The following is a 23443-nucleotide window of genomic DNA, read 5'->3' on the forward strand; positions in this document are numbered from 1 at the left end:
GCCAAAGCTGCAGTCATTCCTTTACTTTGGATTCTGATTTTGTTATTGGTTTGTTTTGTTAATTTGCTATTTTCTTGAAGTCAATCACCTGCTTTTATTTATTTATTAACTTTGTTTTTCAAAGAATTATCAGAAGTGTCTATTTAGAAAAAAGTTTAAATTAACTGTTTTCGCAAAGTAACTCACTCCTGCAACCCGACCCCCCTCAGCTGCATAAGGTTGTCACTCACCAGACAGCTGTGGGATTCTGAATGATTCAATTTAAAACACTTTTCAATTCCAAATGCTAGATTTCTACTGGTGCAGTATGATTGCTGCACACAGATTGAGAAACTCCCCAACCCTCCAGGCTTCAAAGGCTGGTCACTCTTGATCTCCAAAAGGAATGTTTTTGAGTCTTGTGTCTTCTAGGGGCTACCTACAAACATATTTTAGGGTTTTTTCTTTCCCACTTGGAGTCTGTTGGAGTCAGTGATAAAACGCCTATTGGCTTCTTTGGGAGCATACTCAGGACTCAGTTCAGTGAGATGTTGTTTCTAGGGACTGTCACCCCACTCCTCACATATGTCATAGGTACACTCCAAAGCTTTAGTCTTCAGCAATTAGAAATTCACAGAACCAGGGTTGCCCAAGTTTCTAGGCTTGCTTCTCCTTATTGTAGAAGATGGTACTAGTCAAAGGAACACTTCAGAGACATTCCTTTCTTGTAAACTGGACTTTTTTCACCAAAAGGCTGCAGCTCTTTTACTGCTACTTATTTTGGCTAGTTCTGGTGTTTCTTATTATTCGGACCTAGAATCAGCAGCGATTTGGTTTGTAGGGCGAATGTGACACAGATACCTATATAAGCAATAGGAGCTTATGCAGTGTTGGAAACCAACATTTTGGTGCAATTCTCAATTTATCCCCTGCTGATCTCTAAGGGCACTATCCTCTCCTCCAAAACTCTCCTAAAGACCAACCTCTTCCATGAAAACCATCTGAAAAGATCATTTGAGAGTCAGCTAGGGAGAACTGTGTTGTCTTGTATTTCTAAGTAAATGAAAATGTCTATAATGCATATATAAAAATAGTATAGAATGAATTGTATCCCTCCCCATGACAATTGTTTTGTTAGGCCCCAATCCTGCATGTGTGCATTGGTCCATGCTAGCAGATCCAGCTGCAAGATTGTAAGCGTCTTGGGGCAGGGACAATGTATTTCGATGTGTCTCTGCAGAGTCTAGTACAATGGGATCCCTATTCTGTTCAGGGCCCTTCAGTGTTACTGTAAATACTAACTAGTGCTCAATCGTTATAATAAATATATGTAGATAAAAATCTAAAGCCAATGCACTTGATTTTTAAATGGGACTAGCCTAGCTTCCAGTTTTGTGATAACCATAAGCTACAGGCACAAATAATTGCATACATAGTTTATGGGCCAGAAGAGGGGACTCAGATCCTCATTTACATGGGTTTCTTAGGATTATGCAAGTCCCACCTCTCCTTTGGAAAGACTACTTTTGGTCTGTTTGTTTAGATCAGTAAAAAAAATCCCACATCCCAAAATAAAGAATGTTTTCCTTTGGAACTGCAAACATCCTTGAGAGCTTTAACATCTGCTGGACAATGTATGGATGAGAGGCGGGCAGGTCACACAGTTCTGTGACAAAACTTGTGTACAGCGTGTTGGATTATAAATCCAGGAATAAAGAGCAATTAAACCCCCTTTTCCAGCCCACCTGCCACAAAAAAAGGCCTTTCACTTTGAATTGATCTATTTAAATAGAAACAAGAATTGGGAAGGAAAACGCCAACATCTCAAAGTCTCAAGTCAAAACCTCTCCATCTGATAAAGAAGTTCTGTCAGCTGCAAGCAAACTGATTCCCTGTCTATCTTTCTCCAGGATGTGTGCACTACCCCATGTGAGTATGCTTGTGGTTCAGCCAAAACATAAGGTTATATGGCTCAGGAATCTTTCAAGTAACATTTGTATCTGATCTTAAACCCCACATAACCCTTAGATACATTTTCTCTTTTGCCCGCATGTTAGAGTGCTTGATGCAATATTTGGATGAGAACTCCTGCGAGATCAGCTGTGCCACCCAGCAGAGATAGAGCTCTCAGAGCTCCACCTTGAGTGCAAAAGTCTTTCTGTTCTTTGGAATGCGGAACTAGAGGAAAAAACTTTAGGCCAATTTCCCCTGGAACAACTCTGATGAAATCGGTCAGGTTACATCAGTGATAAATTTGGCCCTGTGCTTTTAGCTTTGCTCTGTGATTGCAATGGATTCACTGTTGATAGTTTCTCTGAATTATTTGAATTACATAAAAATGCAGTTAGAAATTCAAAACAAACATCAAGTGCAGAATGCCTCATAATCCAGAGCACACGTTGCCTACTGGTTACTGCAGGAGAACGGGAATCTGTTCTGAACCCTGACATTGGTGTGAGTATTGCATGACCTTGGGCAAGTCACATTGCCTTTCACTGTCTCACTTTCCCCAGCTACAGAATATGACAAAATTTACCACTTTACAGAGAGATTGAGAGTCTTGAGGTTGTTTTAGTACCAAAGTACTTCTAAAAGGCAAAAATAACCCAACTTTTCAATAGGGCCAAAACCCAGTCTGTGCTGGTGCGCATGTGATTGCAACCCGGACTTGCCAGTACTGACACCTGCACATGTTTATTCAAATACCTGGCCATGCAAGTCGTAGAACCCTAATGTGCGAGACCCACTGGTCCAATGGATTTGCCCACAGTTGTTCACGCATGTAAAGTGTACATGCGGGTGTGTGCACAGGCGGACTTGCATGAGCACAAGCAGAGCCAGGGTTCAAACAGCAGGGCCTTTGAGCCTTAACCTGACACTCCCCCTTTAAAATCAGAGACACTGACATCAAAGTTTTCCCCTCATCAGAAGAAACCGGCTACTTTGCACCCTTCCAAGCTATGTTTCTCATCTCTCCACCATTCCTACTGCCTTGTCTCTCTTGTTTTTTCTAACACTATCCCTCCCGCTCCACTTCAAACCCTGGGAAAAACCTAGGAAAAGCAGCTTGCTGACTAAGGGGCCATTTCGTTGCATTGTGTTTTCCAGCTAGACCTGAACAGACTGAAATCAATTCAGCTCTCTCGCGCTCTCCCTCCCTCATGTCTTTTTTTGTTTCTTAGATCGTGCCCTCTGCCTTAAGAAAGCCCAGTTTAGTTACATCCCCATAGCAATCAAGTGACCAGTAGTTTCTGTTTTTTGTAAAAACACAGTGTCCTTTTCATGGGATTCAGGTTCCTCCTCAGTTTAAAATGCCCATTGAGCAGGGCTAACAATCTGCAGAATCTTTGATCAATTCTCCTGTGTCATTTTAGATATTTCTAATGGTCACATCACCCAGAAAAATATGTGCTTTTGTTCTAATATTAAAACATTGTATCAGCCATCCATTGTATTACTGTCACTGAGACCAGATTGAACAGAAGTACACACAAACATCTGTGTCTGATCTGTGTAGCTATATATCCTGAGAAATATTCTTATTATTGTTGAAGTCCAAGTGTTTCCCTTCTAAGATCCTTTTTGCAATTCCTTCTAACTTTCTAAAGTTTTCAATATGAATTTTTCCAGTCTTGATCCAATACCACAGTTACGAATGCAACAATAGAACAATAGAATAAAATAAGGTTTTTGGAAGTTTGAACAAGCATGGTTAAGCACAGTCCATGTGGTGGACTACATGAGGCCTGGTCCTGTGGAAATAATTATATGCGGTCATAGAATTAAGGGATATATCCTATTGCATCCTCACAACGGAACAGCATTAAGGTTGCATATGCAACCTTAACTTTGTTGTCTCCTGATTCTTTTGAGTGCTTAACTGGGCAAACTTTGTGTTTTCTTAGCGTAGATTTTCTTTTTTCTTTTACAATGGAATATAGATTTACAGGCAGATATCCTCAGCGGGTGTAAATTGGCACAATTCCGTTGCAGTCAACAGAACCAAGCCCTTGACACCTGCTGAGGATCTGAGCCAGAGATGAGATGTGTGCACATGCCCGCAGCACTGAAATACTATTCTAGCCCTAATGACAAGACGACAGTGGGATTTTTAGATATATACAATTATTTCTTTTAATTTAGAAGAAAATATTAAAAGTGCTTACCCCCAGCCTTGCGGATCTCTACCACTTCTTTTATAAATCCAGCAGCCACACCTAACTATATAACGTAAATGAACATAAGAATGGCCGTACTGGGTCAGACCGAAGGTCCATCCAAACCAGTATCCTGTCCGCCAACAGTGACCAATGCCAGGTGCCCTAGAGGGCGTGAACCTAACAGGTAATGATCAAGTGATCTCTCTCCTGCCATCCATCTCCACCCTCTGACAAACAGGGGCTATGGACATCATTCCTTACCCATCCTGGCTAATAGCCATTAATGGGCATATTCTCCACGAATTTATCTAGTTCTCTTTTAAACCCTGTTATAGTCCTAGCCTTCACAACCTCCTCAGGCAAGGAGTTCCACAAGTTGACTGTGTGCTGTATAAAGAAGAGCTTCCTTTTATTTGTTTTAAACCTGCTGTCCATGAATTTCATTTGGTGGCCCCTAGTTCTTATATTATGGGAACAAGTAAATAACTTTTCCTTATTCACTTGCTCCACATCACTCATGACTTTATATACTTCTATCATATCCCCCCTTACTCTTCTCTTTTCCCAGCTGAAAAGTCCTAGCCTCTTTAATCTCTCCTCATATGGGACCCATTCCAAACCCCTAATCAAATAACCAGCTAAATCCACAGAACACTTACAGCTTGAAAGTTTAAAATGCTGCACCGTCTCCAGTTAGTCCCCATCTCTTCCCCCCCCACCCCCACCAAAAAAAAACCCTGGTCCCAAGATGAAAGGCAGCAGCTGCTCCAACCAAGGTGGGGGGCAGAGCTGCAACATTCAGGAGCCCTCACAGATGATGTCATGCCAGCAGCTTCCTCTTTTGTAAATCCAGGTAGTTTGAGCTCAAGCTCCTCCACTGACCACAGCTGTGGCTGTCTGGCTCAGGGAGAGAGATGTCTCCCAGGAAAGCAGGTCCCAAGCCTTTTAGAGCTTGATAGGCCAAAAAGCACCACCATAAAACCCAGTCCTGAAGATGGGGAGTGCTAGTGAGTACGCAGCACCTCTGGAAACTGGGCCTGGATTGCAGTTCAGACTTTAGGCCCTTATGCTTATTCCCTGTGATAGAATCTTCGGCTGCACGGTCCCATTGGATTTCACAAATAAGACAGAACCCAGTTTTTTATACCACTTCAGACACACTCTTTCTTACGGACAACAGTTTTCTTGTCAAAACTTTAACCACTTAACACATTTTAACTAAGGTCTCTTGCATGTTTGAATAAGTCTGCCAGTGTCCTGGACATTATCTGTTGGTTCCCAACCAGCAGCACAGCCTTGCGGAGACGTTTCAGGAGTGAAGGTGGTTAATTATGACGCTAGTTTTGCACATCTGGCCACTCCACCTCCAGCTGTGGCCCTCCTAGCACTCAGGCATGGCGCTGCAGGCAAGCCCTGCCTTAGGCGTTCCCTCACTCCAGGCTAGACAAGTCCAAAACAGACCTTCTGTGCATTAACAAGCATCCCCCTCAGAGGGGCTCATTTATTAACAACAAAGTAACATACGCACAAGCAAAACCAGTTCTTCAGGCCCCTCTTGGGAAATCCAGTCTCTCAGGGTCAGTCTAACTAACTGCTTGGTCTTTTAGCCACGGGGCACTCAGCCCAAGACCCTCATCTGAGGCCAGGGCTTCTAGGCTGCCCCTGCTCCCTTCCCTTGGAAAACAGCCTCTAGTTCCTTCTCTTCAGGAAACTTCTGCCCTCTCCACCACGGGAACAGTCTCTCTCTCTCTGGAGCCCTCCCCAGTTCCTTCCTGTGGAACACTCTCGCTCTGGGGTTGCCATTGCCCTCCAAACATCTTCTCCTCAGAGGCACCTGCCTCCTAGCAGTACCAAGCTCAGGCAGCCGTTTTATAGGTTGCAGTTGCTCTTCTACAGAACAAGCCCCTGGGACAACCAGGTGGGTCTTCAGAGAGCTGTCATGGGCAGGCGAGGTCCTGACTCCCCTTAAAGGGACAATTGGTCTATGACAGTACAGCAGTGGAGACTTCCAGATGGAAAGAAAAGGCTAAGGGCTTTAACTACTAAGATAATTTAGCAGCAATTTTAGATGGCTTATATATGCCAGCAATTATCTTTTCCTGTTGTTTGTATTTAATATGCAGTATATTCTGTCAACGGTTTGCTGTATACTTTTCTTATAAATGAGTTTATGAGGCTGTACTGCGTGTATACAGAGTAGTGCAGAATACTGCAAGAATACTAAGGCTGTAGAAAAATGGTTTGAGAATATATTGTATAGAAGGAGAAATAGCATGTGATCATAGAAAGCTATCCTAATGCATACACACATGAGAGCAGAGTGCATTTCCTGATTGCAGGGCTTACCCGAACATACTTAATGATCTTTTAACACAGCATTTGTGTGGAATTTCCTAGGTTGTCTTTTAAAATGGCAGAAAATAGAAAAAATCATAAAAAGAGAGACAGGATCAAGTTTTAAACTGACCCGGGGCCAATTTTTCAAGTGCGCAGCACTTGCAGTTGGAGCCAGATTTTCCCAAGACCTTGGCCGCTGACATGCTATCACTGCACTGAGCTGGTCTGAAAGTCTGACCCTGACTGAGGGTGCTGAGCCCAGCTGGAAATTCCAGCCTCTCTCTTCAGGCCTTCAAAGCTCTGCTAGCTTGCAAAATATTGTCCATAATGCATGTAAATGCCCTAGTGTGGGACCGTTGTGCTAGACATCACTGGAATGCTCTGCCTTACGAGGTCTGTGAAGAGCTCCTTTCCTGTATGTTTTGGGAGATTGTCAGGGGAGAAGAGCCTTCTCCTGCAAAACATCTAGATTATGCCTGCAGATGCTGGTGAGAGAAGGTTGAAACCAGGAGACACAATCTAAGAAATAAAACCTGGAAGATAAAAAGGGATTTGGGTGGGAAGGATTCGTTCTCAAAGTCATAACAAGCAGATGGGCAAGAGTGGCCACAGCGGCACGCAGAACTATGAACATAACATAAAGGCAGCAGCTAGACATTGTTAGGAAGACAGAGGAGAGAGGGATACAGTGGGAAAGCCGGGAGATGGTGTTGAGATACTTTGGGGAGGGGGGTAGGTTCATTGGGCCAAGTGACCTTTTCCCATCCAGCAATTTCTTCTGTCCCAGTGCAGATTGACAATGGAAGCCCAATGGCAGCACAATCTGACATCCCCGTTAATACCGAAAGAGATTCAATGAGATCGTGCTGTGCTGCTGTGAAACAAACCAGACCCAGGTTTCCAACTCGCCGCCTTTTCTGTTGTTGTTGTTATTGCTGTTTGTTTCCATTCACCCCCTGGATTCTCCATTTTTCCCTTTCTTGACTCTGATGGGGGCTCTTTTTGTGCACAACAAGCCCTTCTGATCTCTTTGAAAGGCAAGCTCATGTCATTCTTCCAGATCATCATTGTATGACATGTTTTTATATCAGGCTGACAAAGGAGCTATTTGATCAGGGGGTATGGTGTGTGATTGTAAGAAATTCAGCTAGCCGGTGGCAACCATTGTTCCCCAAAGCGGCTCCCTGACCCCATTCTATTCAAGGAAAAACTCCCTTGGAGTGGCCTCTATTCATTGAGTAACACCAGTCCGCAGTCTCACTCCAGGAGCATGCTCAATTCAGAGGTATGTCACCGATATCGCCCATCAGCCAGCCTTTAACTCTTTCATCAGCATTAGGTTTCCAACACAACAGCTGTTATCATGGGGATGAGCTTGGGAGGTGGGTGTGGGGTGGTGGGGGGGTCAGTGATGCATTCCAGCTCACTCTAGCTCTCTTATCTTGGAGAAATTTAACCTTCCCTTCAAAAGTTCGTTTGGAAATTACCCGTCTGCTGCTTTGCACAGACCATGGCCTGAGTTTCATGTCCTTGAATCCTAGCTGCCCATTTTGTTATGCAAATTCTTAAATGAGTAGGCTCTGTATGGGCCTGAGCCGAAGCCCCTTCGAGTCACTGGGTGCCTTTCAGTTGACTTCATTGGTCTTTGAATCAGGCCCTAAGTAAACAGTTAAACACTCAGTCGCCCAATCCTTCAATCCTGGTTTGCACACATAGTCCTTATTCATGTGAGTAGCCCTTGGTTGCAATGGGATTACTTGCAAGGTGAAAGCTTTCAGGACTGAGCCTCCAGTTTGGCCTTTGGAGAAGTTTCTGCCAGGCTTCCTGTCTTCTTGTTAGCAGAAAAAGCTTAATGACAGTGACCTCTGAGATAGCCTATTTAGTGAATTTCCTGCTCCTCCATTCTAGCTGAGTGCCCCGTGCATCAAGATAGGACCTGATCTAAAGCCCATTGAAGTCAATAGAAGACCCCCATTGGCTTTAGAGGGCTTTGGATGAGACCCACAGTGCTCCATCTATAGCAACTACAAAGCCTTGCCATCTGACCACTGTCCTGTGGTCCATGTGAGGTGAGACGGGGCTGAGTCCAATTTCAACTGTCATCTTTGCTTCAAAGTGAGGGGCTAGTGCAAAAGGGAAAAGGACAAAGATTTGGCATCCAGGTAATTTTTTTGTTGTTGTTGAGTATTGTATAAATGTTCCCAAAGGGAGGATGAAAACGACAAATGTTCCATTAAAGCAGATGCACAGGTGACCAATTGCTGCCTGAAGAAAGCACATGAAGTTTCATTTTATCCAGCGTGTCATGACTTTGCTACATTTTTCAAAGCAGAACCTGTTCACTAAGAGATAAATACATCCTCTGATAGATCTCCACTCTCTCCAGCCATTGCTCTTCAGATGTCATGGCTTCTCAGAGTCTCTAGGCAGCTGGTCATTTCAGTTACATGTAGGACCTCCTAGTGATGTATCAGATTTCATTCCTGCGTGCCTTCTGGTTTGCCATACAGTCGTAGTTTCAATATCACAATTGTGTTTGCCCCATCACTTGTGAGTGGGTGGCTCAGTAACAAGGTTCCCAGCTTCTAAGGTGGCCTCAACTTGGCTCTGGATCCTTTGTTTCCTGGCTTGTCACCAGCTTGGTATCAGCACATCTCTGGGGTTAAGGATTGCTAATGAGCTTGTGCTCCCTCTGCTGGTGCAGAGCACAAAATACTGGTGAGACCGTCAGCAAACTACGGCTATTTCCTTTTTTGGTTTTCTCGTTTTCTCAGAGGCATTGGTGGAATATTTTTAAAAATATTTATAACCCCAAGGCTGTTCTCTACCAGTTGATAAATACGAATAATATTAATACTTTGTTTGATATCACCTTTTCATCTGAAGTTTTCAAAGGTCCTTGGAAATGTATATTAATTAAGCCTCATAATACCTCCCTGTGAAGTGGGTTCAGCATCATTATCCTAATCTTACAGATGGGAAATCGGAGGCACAGACATTGTAGTGGATTTGCCCATGGTCACGCTGTGAGCCAATGCCAGAGCCAGAGAATTATTCCCAAATCCTCTGCTCTGATTCCCTAGAATACACCACTCCCATAGGTCCTCACCATTTTAAGGTTTAAATTCAAAGTTGAGCCTAAGCTGTGTAGCAATGTCCCTTTAAAATGCTAGTTTTCCCTCCCAGGTTTCTTTGTGAATGAGGGATATAAATCCTCAAAGAATTCAGAGGGAGGGATAGCTCAGGGGGAGGGATAGCTCAGGAATACAAATTCTCAAAGAATTGAGGGGATAGCTCAGTGGCTTGAGCATTGGCCTGCTAAACCCAGGGTTGTGAGCTCAATCCTTGAGAGGGCCACCCAGGGATCTAGGGCAAAATCAGTACTTGGTCCTGCTAGTGAAGGCAGGGGGATGGACTCTATGACCTTTCAGGGTCCCTTCCAGCTCTATGAGATAAATAATATATGGAGATATACCTATTATGAAGAAGTCTATTTTTCTCTTCATTCAGGCATGTAATCCTCAATGAGAGTCACCCGGGTGCACAAATAAGAGATCTCAAAGAAGGCTGCTTGGGTTGAAAGTGAGTTGCCACATCCCTATTTCTTCACAATCTCTCCCAGCACTCAGAGAAGATTCTGCCACCCAAAGATCATACTAGCCTAAGATCAACTGACTTACGAGGAAAGATGGAAAGACCCAAACATGAATGCTGGCAAGTGCTGGTTCTGATGAGGAGAGAGGAAGTATAATTGTCAATGTGCATGTCAGATGTATATGCCCCAAGAAAGGAGGAGAATTGGTGAGGGTGTATAAGGGTGTATATAACCAAAAATGATCAGATGAAACTGAGCAAAGGAAAATGTAGGCTAAATGAGAGGGAACAGTTTGTGACAATAGCGCAGTCTACTAGAGAAGAGCTGCAAGAGCTAATGCTTGAGTAGACCGGACAAAGCCCAGCAGAAGATACAGGGAATAATCACGTGCTGACCAGGGACTTTCTGTGTCTAATTTCTGTGATTTTTATCATGCTGCAACTTCTTCCTGACCTTTAATCCCTGCATCTGGAGATTGTTATTGCACCAATGGTTTCTCAAACCAGAGACCACGGGGAAGAGTAAATTCAAAGCATTTCCTCAGCAGATTTACTGTTGTTATTGGTCATTTCAGTGTTTCTTGCAGCAGTGAGAAATCGGGGCTTTAAACAGGGGGAGCTGGTTCTGGCAAGGTCATATTCTTTCTCAGCAGCGTTTGGAATTCGGACCTGCGCTCAAGTAGCTCAGGAAGGAGACTTCTTCCCTTCTGTGATGGGAATGTGGTTCACTTCTAATTCTGGATTCCAGCAGAGCCCAGCATTCTGATCCTGTAATATCAGCCCATTAAGAACATAAGAATGGCCAGACTGGGTCAGACCAAAGGTCCATCTAGCCCAGTATCCTGTCTGCCGACTGGCCAGTGCCAGGTGCCCCAGAGGGAGTGAACAGAACAGGGAATCATCAAGTGAGCCATCCCCTGTTGCCCATTCCCAGCTTCTGGCAAACAGAGGCTAGGGACACCATCCCTGCCCATACGGGCTAATAGCCATTGACGGACCTGCCCTCCATGAATTTATCTAGTTCTTTTTTGAACCCTGTTATAGTCTTTGCCTTCACAACATCCTCTGGCTAAGAGATCCACAGGTTGACTGTGCGTTGGGTGAAGAAATACTTCCTTTTGTTTGTTTTAAACCTGCTGCCTATCAATTTCATTTGATGGCCCCTAATTTTTGTGTTATAAGGAGTAAATAACACTTCCTTATTTACTTTCTCCACACCAGTCACGATTTTACAGACCTCTATCTTATCCCCCCTTAGTCATCTCTTTTCCAAGCTTCTTCCCTGCCAGCTCGTCTTGTAGACTAAGGCTGAGCTCTGTTAAAGAGTCCCGCTCTAGCTAGTCCTTTTGAATAGCGTGTTCAGTTAGGATCCACACAAGTTACCATTGACTTCAGTGGGCTGGGCTCTCAGTTCTTTGTTAACTGGTTTTACTGTTGCAGTGTGACCATGACTTCTCCAGAATAAACTAGCGCAAGCAGAGATTTTCACAGTAAAAGACAAGTAATGATAACGCCTTAGGGTTATTTAGCATCTCCCAGCTTGAAGGGCCCCAGAGCTCCTTACAGACTATGGGACAGATTCTGATCTCAATCACACCAGTAAAAAGAACGAGGAGTCCTGGTGGCACCTTAGAGACAAGGACTCCTCGTTCTTTTTGCTGATACAGACTAACACGGCGACCCCTCTGAAACCAGTCACACCAGTGTAACTCCTCTCTGGTCAGCAAAGTAACTCTGTATTTATACCAGAAGAGCTGAATTTGGATCTATTCAGAGATCCCCTCACTCACCATCTCTGAGATGGAATGGATTGGCAGTTAAGAGCAGGCAGCCAGCACCACCCAACAGAATAACCCTGGAATAGCTTGCCCATGTCAAGGCGTCATTTGCCTGAGTAAGACTCCTCTGAAGAGATAACAGCAAAGGCTGGAAGTTTGTCACCTCTGGAAACCTGAGGTGTCAGGAGATTGTAAATCCCCCATGTGATTCCCTGTGAATTTTTAGTGCTAGGTTTTCTCTCTCTCCCCAGGACTGCTCATTCTAAGTGCAATGTGCTCTACTAAAGACCCTTATGGTCAACCTTTTCCCCTCCCAGCCCTAGTAAGCTGTGACAGCAGGTAAGGAATCTTTCGGCAGCTTATCTGATTCCAATGAGAACTCAGTGAAATTCGAGGTTTGACTATCGCTAGCTCTGTCACCTTCCCTGATTGCCTGTGTTTGCTCCCCTGTCATCAGAATGGGAGACTTCTGGGATGCTTTCACATCAACCGTTACCATGACACATGCAAAAGAAATGCAGTGGTGCCAAATATCGCAATTTCATTGCGAGTTCATGATAGCTGGTGTTTTTTTCTGAAAACTCCAGCTCCTGGAGTCATGTGATTAGCTGAAAATCCCAGGTGGCTTTTTTTTTTTTAGTAAGTTTCTCACCTTCATAATTGCTGAGAAAAGCTTATAAATGTGAAAACTGAAGAGTTAAAAAACAAAACAAATCAGATAATCCCAGGATTAATTATTTCTAATATCTCATGATTTTTGAGCCAACTTGTGATTTGGGAGGTTGGAGGAGAGGGAGGCTGACTCATGACTTTTGAATGCTAGGGTCGGCAGTACTGTAAATGGTATATTAATTCCACTATACCTGCTGCTGGTGTTCGAGAACCCAAAGCATCCCCTGTTCCTACCATGACCATGAAGGAGCCATCTACACTGGTTGGCCTTCAGGCTTCGGATGGTAAAACTCTCTTCTCTTACCGTTGGCTGAGAGGAACTTGGCTGGAACACAAGAGCCGCTTTTCTGGATACAGTCCTCAAGCACCAGTAATCCCTCTGGGCTGGTGTCAAGTGCAAGGTGAAATCGTGACTCTGTTGGGGGAGAGAGGTGGTGAATTTGTCAGCGCCCAGTAATGATCTGTCTGAGTGGGAGTGAAGTGAGGACACATCTCTGTGCTCCATGACACGAGACCTCATGGTGTGTCAGCCAGGGCTGGCTTTAGGCCAATTCCACCAAGTCCCCCAAATCGGGCCCCGCACCTAAGAGGGCCCCGTGCCCAGTGGCATGGCTGCCCAGAGTGGGGGGCTAGTGGCCAAGAATCCCTTCCCTGGCTAGAGGCGCCTTTTTAATTTTTACTCACCCGGCGGCGCTCCAGGTCTTCGGTGGCATTTCGGCGGCGGGTACTTCACCCGCTCCGAGTCTTCAGTGGCTCTTTGGCAGTGGGTTCTTTAATGTCACTGAAGACCCGGAGCAAGTGAAGGACCTGCCGCCGAAGACTCAGAGCGCCGCCCGTTGACTACAAGCCCCACGTCTTTTTACGTTTGTTTTTTTTAAGTCATCCCTGCCGGGGCCCCATCGAAACTGTTCGAATCAGGCCCCACACTTCCTAAAGCCGGCCCTGGTGTCCGCTACCAGCTTCCTCCAGGGGCTGCCCACTTTGGGCCTACTCAGTGTTCCTCCGCATCATGGGGGTTACCATGAAAGGGATTCTATTGTTATTTAACATTTCTATCCTGGTGGCAGCAAAAGGCTGGAATCAGGTCGGTTCATATTGTGCCAGGTGCTGTACAAACCTATAATAAATAATAGGCACTGTCTCAGAAAGCTTCCCCTCTCTCCTCGCCCTCTTCATGGCACTCCCCGTCTCTGCTAGCTCAGCTACCGGGGAGGTAGTTGGAAGGTAAGAGTTCAGCTCTACAGAGGGCCGATGCTGCTGAATCCTTTGACTCTACAGCATAGATGAGTCCTGCTCTGACCGTGGTTATTTTGGATGGGGGAATCTTGCAAATATTGCTTGCACCTCAGTTTAAGCCACATTCTGCTCTCATTTAAACTGGTGTAAATTCAGACCAATTCCATTGAAGCCAAAGGAGTTTCCATGGATTTACACCAGTGAAACTGAGAGCAAAACCTGGCCCCAGTCGTTATAAACCAAATATTTTAATGGCCAGATCTCAGCTCCGTCTAGAATCTAGACTCCGGTGTGTTTCACAATGAGGTCCAATGCCATTGGACTGATAATTTCCCTTTGTTTTACAGTCATGTTTCAGATTTTGCAGGTAATATTCTCAACAGGCAAAGGAGTAGGAGGCAGCTCTGTCTCAGATACAGATCCTGTGGGCTCACTCTAACCCTAACCCTAACCCGCTCCCTGAACCTGTCCCAGGTTCCAGTACCAGGTGCTGTGTCCAGTTCTGGTGTCCTCACTTCAAAAACAATGTTGACAAATTACAAACGGTTTAGAAAAGAGCTACGAGAACAACTGGAGGTCTGGAAACCCTGCTGTAGAGTGAGAGACATGGAAGCTCTATCTATTTAGATGATTCTTTAATCTAGCAGGAAAAGCATAACAAGATCCAATAGCTGGAATCTGATGCTAGACAAATTCAGACCAAAAAGAGATGCAGATTTTTAACAATGAGGGTAATTAACCATTAAATCCAGGCTAGGTGTCTTGCTAACAAAGATGCTGTAGCTCAAACAGAAGTTATGGGCTCAATGCAGAAATTATTGGGTGAGATTGTTTGGCCTGTGTTTTGCTGAAGATCAGACTAGACAATCCTGATCTTATCTGACCTAAGCTTATGCCCAAATGAATCTGTTAGTCTTTAAGGGGCCACTGGACTCCTCATTTTATTTGTGGATACAGACTAACGTGGCTGCCCTGTGATAATATAATAATAGGAGCTCTACCAGTCTCCTAGAATTGGAAGGGACCTTGCGGTCATGGAGTCCACCCCCCTGCCTTCACTAGCAAGACCAAGTACTGATTTTTGCCCCAGATCCTTAAGTGGCCCCTTGAAGGATTGAACTCACAACCCTGTGTTTAGCAGGCTAATGCTCAAACCACTGAGCTACCCCTCACCCCCAATTTATCCTTATCCTTATCCTTATCCTTATCCTTATCTTTATCTGACCTTAACATCCAAGAGTCTATGAAAAAAGGTTCCTTTTGGTTTAGGGTCTCAGCCAGAATCAAAACTAGAAGGATGGGTTCAGTTCTAAGGTTTCCTTCAACATCCGAAGGGGTCAGATTTAAAGTTCTGCTCTTTGCTCCGAGGACATTTTTTGCTTAGCCCATCAGAAAGGCCCATCTCACCGTTGAGGCCACCTGGTTTTTAAATTATATGATATCACTTCAATACCGGCCAATATTTTTAACTGTCTCCAAGCAATTTTTTTGTTGTTTGTTTTAATTTTGACACCAAATAAAACTCATGTTTGCAGCCCCACCTGCTCACACCCTGCTCCAGCCCCCTTTATGCCTCCAGGGGCTTGTCTCCGCAGCTTACTGTCTGGAGTTGGACCAGTATGATTGTACCAGTGTAGGTTTCAGAGTGGGAGCCGTGTTAGTCTATATCAGCAAAAAGAACGAGGAGTCTTTCTGGCATCTTAGAGACTAACAACATTTTTTTATTCCTGCTGATAATAGCCCACCCTGATTGATTAGTCTTGTTACAGTTGTATGGCAACATGCATTTTTTCATGTTCTCTGTATATATATATCTTCCTACTGTATTTCCCACTCCATGCATCTGATGAAGTGGGTTTTAGCCCACGAAAGCTTATGCCCAAATAAATGTGTTAGTCTCTAAGGTGCCACAAGGACTCCTGTTCTTTATACCAATATAGTTAGACTGCTATCGTTATACTGCTACAACTTTCTGTGGGGACACTTAGGTATAAAAGGGCCTTTTTTCAGCTTAGCTTAACCTGCCAGAAGAAGAGTATTCACATGGGGAGTTACAGAGGCATAACTACAGCAGTTTAAATTCACATCTTCCCTTATCCTGATAGAATTGTCCCGGGTGGGCAGGCCCTGTCATTCCCCACCACTCCTTGACTGTGTCACACCTAAGAGCAGTGGACAACTGACAAGCGGCACAAAGATAGTGACGGGGGGGAACAGAGAAGAGCATCTCAAATGGCTTTCAAATGCCCTCCCTGGCCAGCCCACAGAATTCGAAGCACTCCGTCCGGAGAAGCCATGTCCAGCAGTCCTGAGTTGGCACCACACATGGGCTTGGATGATGCAAAAATAAGGATGGCATTGTGGTAAGGACACTGGAATGGGACTCAAAAGATCTGGTTCACATTCCCAGCCCTTCCAAGACTCCCTGGGTGACCTAGGGCAAGTCAAGTAATCATTCTGTGCCTCGGTTTCCCCATATGGAAAATGGGGAGTAATTCTACTTTCTTTTTCTGCATATGTCCATTTAGGCTGCGAGCTCCGTGCACAGCAGAGTCCTGGTTATCACTGTAATACAGACAATAAGTACTAGTAATCATGCAAAGGATCCAGGGAAATACTCTGGAAAGTTTGTATGTTTCCCCTGCTGAACTCCCTGCTAAGGTTTTTGTTCTGTTGTCACGGCTGCTGAAAGCCAGGCGCCTGATGAGGGAACGTTTAAAATGTCTTAAAAAAAAACCCAGCCCTCAAACCAACAGCAAAATCAACCTGGTCTGTTTATAACTGACCTTTTCCATTCTTCCCGAGGCAAAGGATCCAGAGCCAAGTTGAGGCCACCTTAGAAGCTGGGAACCTTGTTACTGAGCAGGTCAATACCATCCAGCGAGGAGCCAACTGCAGGAGGCAGAAAAGCACCACTCACCACCTCCTGCATGGGTGCGTTTGGCTGACAGCCGGAAAAAGAAAGAGCAACACTGAAAATGTACTGGACATGATCACATCTTGGGTATTTAATGCAAGTAGCTAAATTACTGAGCGGGGTATACAGCAGATTTGCTCCTAGGCCTGGGAGTCCATACAGCTGGGTTCTAATCCTTGGCTCATCTGCTGATCTTGACTAAGTCACTTCCCCTCGGTGTGCTTCAGTTCCCAGTCTATAACATGGGTGAATAATACTGACCTACCTAACGCCAGCACATGGGGATGGGGAAGCTTAATGTTTGGAGATCCTTAGATGAAGAGGACAGTGTTATTTTCATTAGATACATATAATAAACACCCCTTACTTATTTATACTGCATGCAGGGAATGTCTAATCTGCCTAATTATATGCAGAGGTGGTGTGCGGGCTGGACTGCTACAAGGCTGTTACTGCCTGAGTCTGAGCGGACCACATCACCCCCAAGAGGGTGTTCAAACAAGAGCACTGAGTTAGAGTTAGTTCTCGAAGTGACCTGGGCCTAAGGCCTGGTCTATACTACGCGTTTAAACCGATTTTAGCAGCGTTAAACCGATTTAACGCTGCACCAATCCACACAACGAGGCCCTTTATATCGATATAAAGGGCTCTTTAAACCGGTTTCTGTACTCCTCCCCACGAGAGGAGTAGCGCTGAAATCGGTATTACCATATCGGATTAGGGTTAGTGTGGCCGCAAATCGATGGTATTGGCCTCCAGGGCGGTATCCCACAGTGCACCATTGTGACTGCTCTGGACAGCAATCCGAACTCGGATGCACTGGCCAGGTAGACAGGAAAAAGCCCCGCGAACTTTTGAATTTCATTTCCTGTTTGCCCAGCGTGGAGCTCTGATCAGCACGGGTGGCGATGCAGTCCCAAATCCAAAAAGAGCTCCAGCATGGACCCAGTACGGGAGATACTGGATCTGATCGCTGTATGGGGAGACAAATCTGTTCTATCAGAGCTCCGTTACAGAAGACGAAATGAAAAAGCATTTGAAAAAATCTCCAGGCTATGATACAGAGTCCACAGCACAGTGCTGTGTGACAAGCGTAACGGAAAGCCAAAGAATCAAATGGACGCTCATGGGAGGGAGGGAGGGGGTACTGAGGACTCCAGCTATCCCACAGTCCCCGCAGTCTCCGAAAAGCATTTGCATTCTTGGCTGAGCTCCCAATGCCTGTAGGGTCAAACACATTGTCCCAGGGGTGGTTCAGGGTATATGTCAAATTTACTCCCCCCCCCCCCCGTGAAAGAAAAGGGAAAAAAATCGTTTCTTGACTTTTTTATATGTCACCCTATGTCTACTGCATGCTGCTGGTAGACGCGGTGCTGCGGCAATGAATAGCAGCATCCTCTCCCCTCCCTCCCCTCGCCCGGTGGCAGATGGTACGTACAATATGACTGGTATCCTTCGTCATCATCAGCCCGTGAGTGCTCCTGGCTGGCCTCAGGTGAGGTCGGCCGGGCGCCTGGGTAAAAATAGGAATGACTCCCGGTCATTCCCTGGTAGATGGTACAGAACGGCTGGTAACCGTCCTCATCATAGCAACTGGGGGCTGAGTTCCATCAGCCCCCCCCTTTCATGTCTAAAGAAAGATTCTGTACTGCCTGGACTATCATAGCAGCGGGATGCTGGGCTCCTCTCCTCCCCACCGTTTAATGTCCTGCCTGGACTATCATAGCAGCTGGAGGCTGCCCTCCCCCTCATTTTATCTCACTAAAAAGTCAGTGTTTCTTATTCCTGCATTCTTTATTACTTCATCACACAAATGGGGACACTGCCATGGTAGCCCAGAAAGTTGGGGGAGCAGGGAAGCAAATGGGTGGGGTTGTTGCAGGGGCACCCCCCTAGAATGGCATGCAGCTCAATCATTTCTGTGGGATCTGACACGGAGCGGGCTGTGCTCTCTGGTTCTCTGATACACTGGTTCTCTAGTACACTTGTCCCATATACTAGGCAGGACTGACTCTATTTTTAGATAAACCATAAAGGAGGAATTGACTCGTGGAGTCATTCCCATTTTTGTCTTTGCGCTCCCGGCTGACCGCAGCGAAGGCCAGCCAGGAGCACCCATGACAGCAGCAGATGGTACAGAACAACTGATCATCATCATCTCATCACCAATTTACAATGGCACAGCAGACAGTACAGAACAACTGTTAACCGTCTCTGCTACCTTGCAATGGCAAATGAATGCTGCTGTGTAGCACTGCAGTACCGCCTCTGTCATCGGCATCCAGTACACATACAGTGACAGTGACAAAAGGCAAAACGGGCTCCATGGTTGCCATGCTATGGCGTCTGCCAGGGCAATCCAGGGAAAAAGGGCGCAAAAAGATTGCCTGCCGTTGCTTACCCAGAATCACGCGCGACACTGTTTTTGCACCATCATGCATTGGGATCTCAACCAGAATTTCAATGGGCGGGGGAGACTGTGGGAACTATGGGATAGCTACGGAATAGCTACCCACAGTGCAACGCTCCAGAAATCGACGCTAGCCTCGGTACTTGGACACACACCGCTGAATTATTGTGCTTTGTGTGACCGCGTGCACTCAACTTTATATAATCTGTTTTACAAAACCGGTTTATGTAAAATCAGAATAATCCTGTAGTGTAGACGTACCCTTAGTCACTTGGGCATTTTGAAGGTTTTCCACTAGACCCTTACCCACGGCTATGCCCCCATGTGGGTGGTCACTGAGCATCCCTGGGCATGTATTTCACAAGGTCAAGACATTTCTGCCTCTAGACCATGTGTCCTCTGTATTTACAAAGCCTTTCCAAGCAGGTGGCTGTCTTCCTCCTCCCTGGACATGTTACAGCTTGAATCAGCCACTTTGATCGTAAGAAAAACATCCACGCAAAGCCCTTGAAGTAGCAGCAACACTGTGTTAGCCCCAACCAGCCTGTCTGCAGTGCACAATGCAGGCTCAGACACTGCAGCCACTGGGGGGGGGGGGGGGGGGCTAACAAGTTTGAACAAAATTAAGAACTGACCATAAGCCTCAAACTAAACTCTGCCTGATCCCCAAACCCTGAACCTTGTCTGAGATTTGACCAACATTTCATTAGGCTTAAATAATTCTTTGTTTTCATTTCTGCTGATGCTTCTGCACTGCCTTGTTCCAGACAAGACCCGAAGTGGAAATACCACGATACCAGCATCAAACCTGTTGTCGCTGTGTTTCCAGGCCTGTGGGGAGTAATGGAATCTCACGAGAGAACCTCTTCTCATAGGAGTTCCCAGCCAGCCTTGCAGATCCAAATGGGGCAGATATTTTTGGAGAAGCAGCTGAACTTCTGGATGCTCCCTCGAATTGGACAAACTAAACCTTGTAGGTTCTCCTGCCGTGAGTGAAAGCCCCAGGTTGGAGCTATCTCCATCAACCTCACTGGAATGCAGTGATGTCCCACTGGTACAAAGAAAGGACCATACTGGCGGGTGCAGAATGCATAGTCCTCCTGCAATGTCTGATACCCAATACAGTGACAGGGCCCAAACAGTGGCTAATGATTTAATGGAAGAGTAGAAACCTACCCTAGCACCCAGATGATTTGTGCTTTACATGGGCGGGTGGGGGTGATCTTCTTGACCTCTTAGGGTCCTACTGCTATGTTAGTGCATGAGATCCAAGCTACAGTGTTTATTTTTGAGCTAGATGCCTTCAAAAAGCCCTGGCTGATGGGATTTTACAGCACAGGTTGGCTCCTCCAGCCCAGCCACAGTTGCTGGGGAATCAATCATTACCAGCACTTAACTGTTAGATGGTTAACAGCCTGAACTGAAGCTAAACTGGTTGTTAATTGTGATAACAACTGATTTCAAGGGGTTGTTTCCCTGCGACCAACACGCTCAGCAATTTACTTTGAGTTGATATTAGCAGGCAATAAGGAAAATCAAGAGAAGTTCACAAGCCATTAGCAAAGGGCTCTCTCTCCCGGCTGGACATCAATTTCTCATTCTGCAGAATTTGGACTGCAGCCAGCTTGTTGGGCCACATAGCACACCAATAAATCTGGATCTCTGGATCACATCTTATGTATTGCACAGAACTATCAACGAGCAGGCAGTAGAGATAGTCTTATCCAGCTAACTGGGTCTCCCATCCAACAGCCAGACTCCTTTGGCCAAATATCTCCTTGTGTAATTCCACAGAGCTCAAAAGGGATGAATGTGGCCCACTGTGTGAACACATCCTGCAAGTCACCACAGCCAAGATTCAAGGGTCCGATAGGCAGAGGTTCTGCCAGAGGAGCAAAAGAGGGTCCTTCCCCTCACCAAGCTGGAGAATCTGTGCTGAGCTGCTCCTTGGCAGACCTGGCTCTTTGCAGAACTCCAGCTTGGCCTCAGAGTTGCAGTGATCTGTGGTCACCACAGATCTCTTGGCCCTGGTGGGTATCACTCCTGGTCAGTCCAGCACACGACGAAGGCGCACACAAAACAACCCTCCCCCTTCCCAGGGACAGGGACAAGTCCATTGCTCTAAAGCCTTTGAGTTTGGTTTCTAAGGAGCTGTCTACACACAGCTCTGCACTGGTTCTCTTAACCTGCAGCAAACCTTTCTGGGCACACGCTGCTTTCAGCTGAAGAGCAGCGTCAGCCTGCTCTGCACACAGACCTGCCCCACTTTAACTAACAGGGTGATTTTAAAGTGGACACGCATCAGTTCCTGGAAACCTGGCAGGTATCAGGTTAGCGCCGTGCCCCTAGCACATGGCAATAGCTGCCGTCCCCATAATATCTGAGCAACTCAAGCTACTCCCATGTTACAGAAGGGGAACTAAGGCACAAAGAGACTAAGCGATTTGCCCAGGTCACACAGTGGTGTTGTGCTGAGTCCCATGATAACACCCTAACCACTGGACCAGCCTTCCCTCTCCACCTGCCACAAGCTGATCCAGTCTGAGTCGCCAGGCATGTGTAAAGCCAGGGGTGCAACAGTTTAACTAGATCAGCTTTTAAAGAGGCTTGGAAAGATTCTGTTTTTATGCATGAATGTTGTTAAATGTTGATTTCACTCTCTCACCCACCGACCAAAAATATTTCCAATGCTCATCATCCAAATGGCCAGGTAGGCGCAGTAAGAAACATGCTGCTTCGCGAGGCACTGGAGTTTGATTTAAGGCTTGTCATTTTGCCACGTAATGTTGACAATTTGTGGTTTAAGGGTTATGAAGCTTTCACTTTTTAGATCTCAGTGGCTACTGTCATTAATTATCGTCGGGCCCCCCCTTCCCACTGCCTGGCACCCTCCCCCTCATGTCCTGCCACAGTGGAAAGTTACAGACAGAGCCATGGTTTTAAAATGTTCGAAAATAAGGCTCAATATTATCTGCCAAAATTATTTTAAAATAAAATTAAACGTGGCCAAGCCTAGTTCTAAATTAAACCAGTGCAACCTGTGTGGGTAGGACCAGGCCTTCTTCAACTGCTTCCTAACCAGCTTGAGTGAAAGCAACGCTGCCTGGCTGGAATGGAAAGCAGTCCTCCCGCACAGCCTGTTGTACCATTTTAACTAAATCGATTTAAAAGCACCCTTCAGTTACGTCAGCTCAGCCGTGCGTGTTGACATGGGGGCTCCCAACTGAATTGTTTATAGGTTTTAATTAGAGAAGAGCCTTTTCATTACAATGATTTAGGCTGCACCCTGAAAAGCGGATGTAGAAATGGCAGGATGACATCCCGGTTTGCCGTCTCTCGAGGTCTTTCGGCTCAAACAAGTTTTACAGGAAAAATATGTGTGTTTCCTAACTGTCCCACCTGGATCCTGAGTTATGATCATTGTGAGTACTGCTACTGAATGGCTATGAAATGTACATCCAGCTAGTCTGTGCTACCACAACCTATCAGCCACTTGTTCGTTTACAAAGCAAGCTCTTCTGGGAGAGTGGGGCAAAAATCATAGCAATGGTATTATTCCATTACTAGATGGAAATGGTAGAATTGTCAAAAATAATGCAGAAAAGTCAGAGGTGTTCAATAAATATTTCTGTTCTATGCTTGGCAAAAAGTTTGATGACACAGGCGTGGTTTATGATGACGGTGAAATACTTCTAATTTCAACAGTAACTCAGGAGGATGTGAAACATCAGCTACTAAGGTCAGACTTTTTAAATCAGCAAGTCCAGAAAATTTGCATCCAAGAGTTTTAAAAGAGCTGGCCAAGGAGCTCTCTGGACCAATAATTTTGATTTTTCATTAAGTCTTGGAACACTGAGGAAGTTCCAGAGGACTGGAAGAAACCAAATGTTGTGCCAACATTTAAGAAGAGTAAACAGAATGACCTGGGTAATTATTGACCTGTCAGCCTGACTTTGATCCTAGGCAAAATAATGGAACAGCTGATGTAGAACTTGATTAATAAATAATTAAATTAGGGTAATATAATTTCATAAACATGGATTTATTGAAAATAGAGCTCATCAAATTAAAATACATATATAGTTCTGATGTGATTACAAGTTTGATAAAGGAAATTGGGTTGATGTAACATACTTAGACTTTTGTCAGGCATTCACCGAGGTACCATGCGACACTTTGATAAGAAACTAGGATTATACAGATACAACATGGCACATATTAAATGGACTGAAAACTGGCTAACTGACAGGTTTTCAAATGTAATTGTAAGCAAGACTCATCATCCCTTCTGGCTTTATAATCTAGGACCGATCCCCAGCACAGTGCCGAGGGTGTGTCTGTCTGCGCTGCAGTGTTAGCT

The 23443-nt window shown here is 45.4% G+C and overlaps 1 long non-coding RNA gene across 1 annotated transcript; it reads left to right on the plus strand.

Moving 5' to 3' along the window:
* Window positions 1-1782: 1782 nt before the first annotated feature.
* LOC116833947 (uncharacterized) lies at window positions 1783-23109 on the plus strand. Its single transcript, XR_004375827.2, has 4 exons — window positions 1783-1908; window positions 9987-10058; window positions 16562-16773; window positions 22789-23109. It is a non-coding gene; the product is annotated as an uncharacterized LOC116833947 (long non-coding RNA).
* Window positions 23110-23443: the final 334 nt, after the last annotated feature.

This window comes from Chelonoidis abingdonii, chromosome 16, assembly GCF_003597395.2.
Source record: "Chelonoidis abingdonii isolate Lonesome George chromosome 16, CheloAbing_2.0, whole genome shotgun sequence".
In the NCBI taxonomy this organism is placed as follows: domain Eukaryota; kingdom Metazoa; phylum Chordata; order Testudines; family Testudinidae; genus Chelonoidis; species Chelonoidis abingdonii.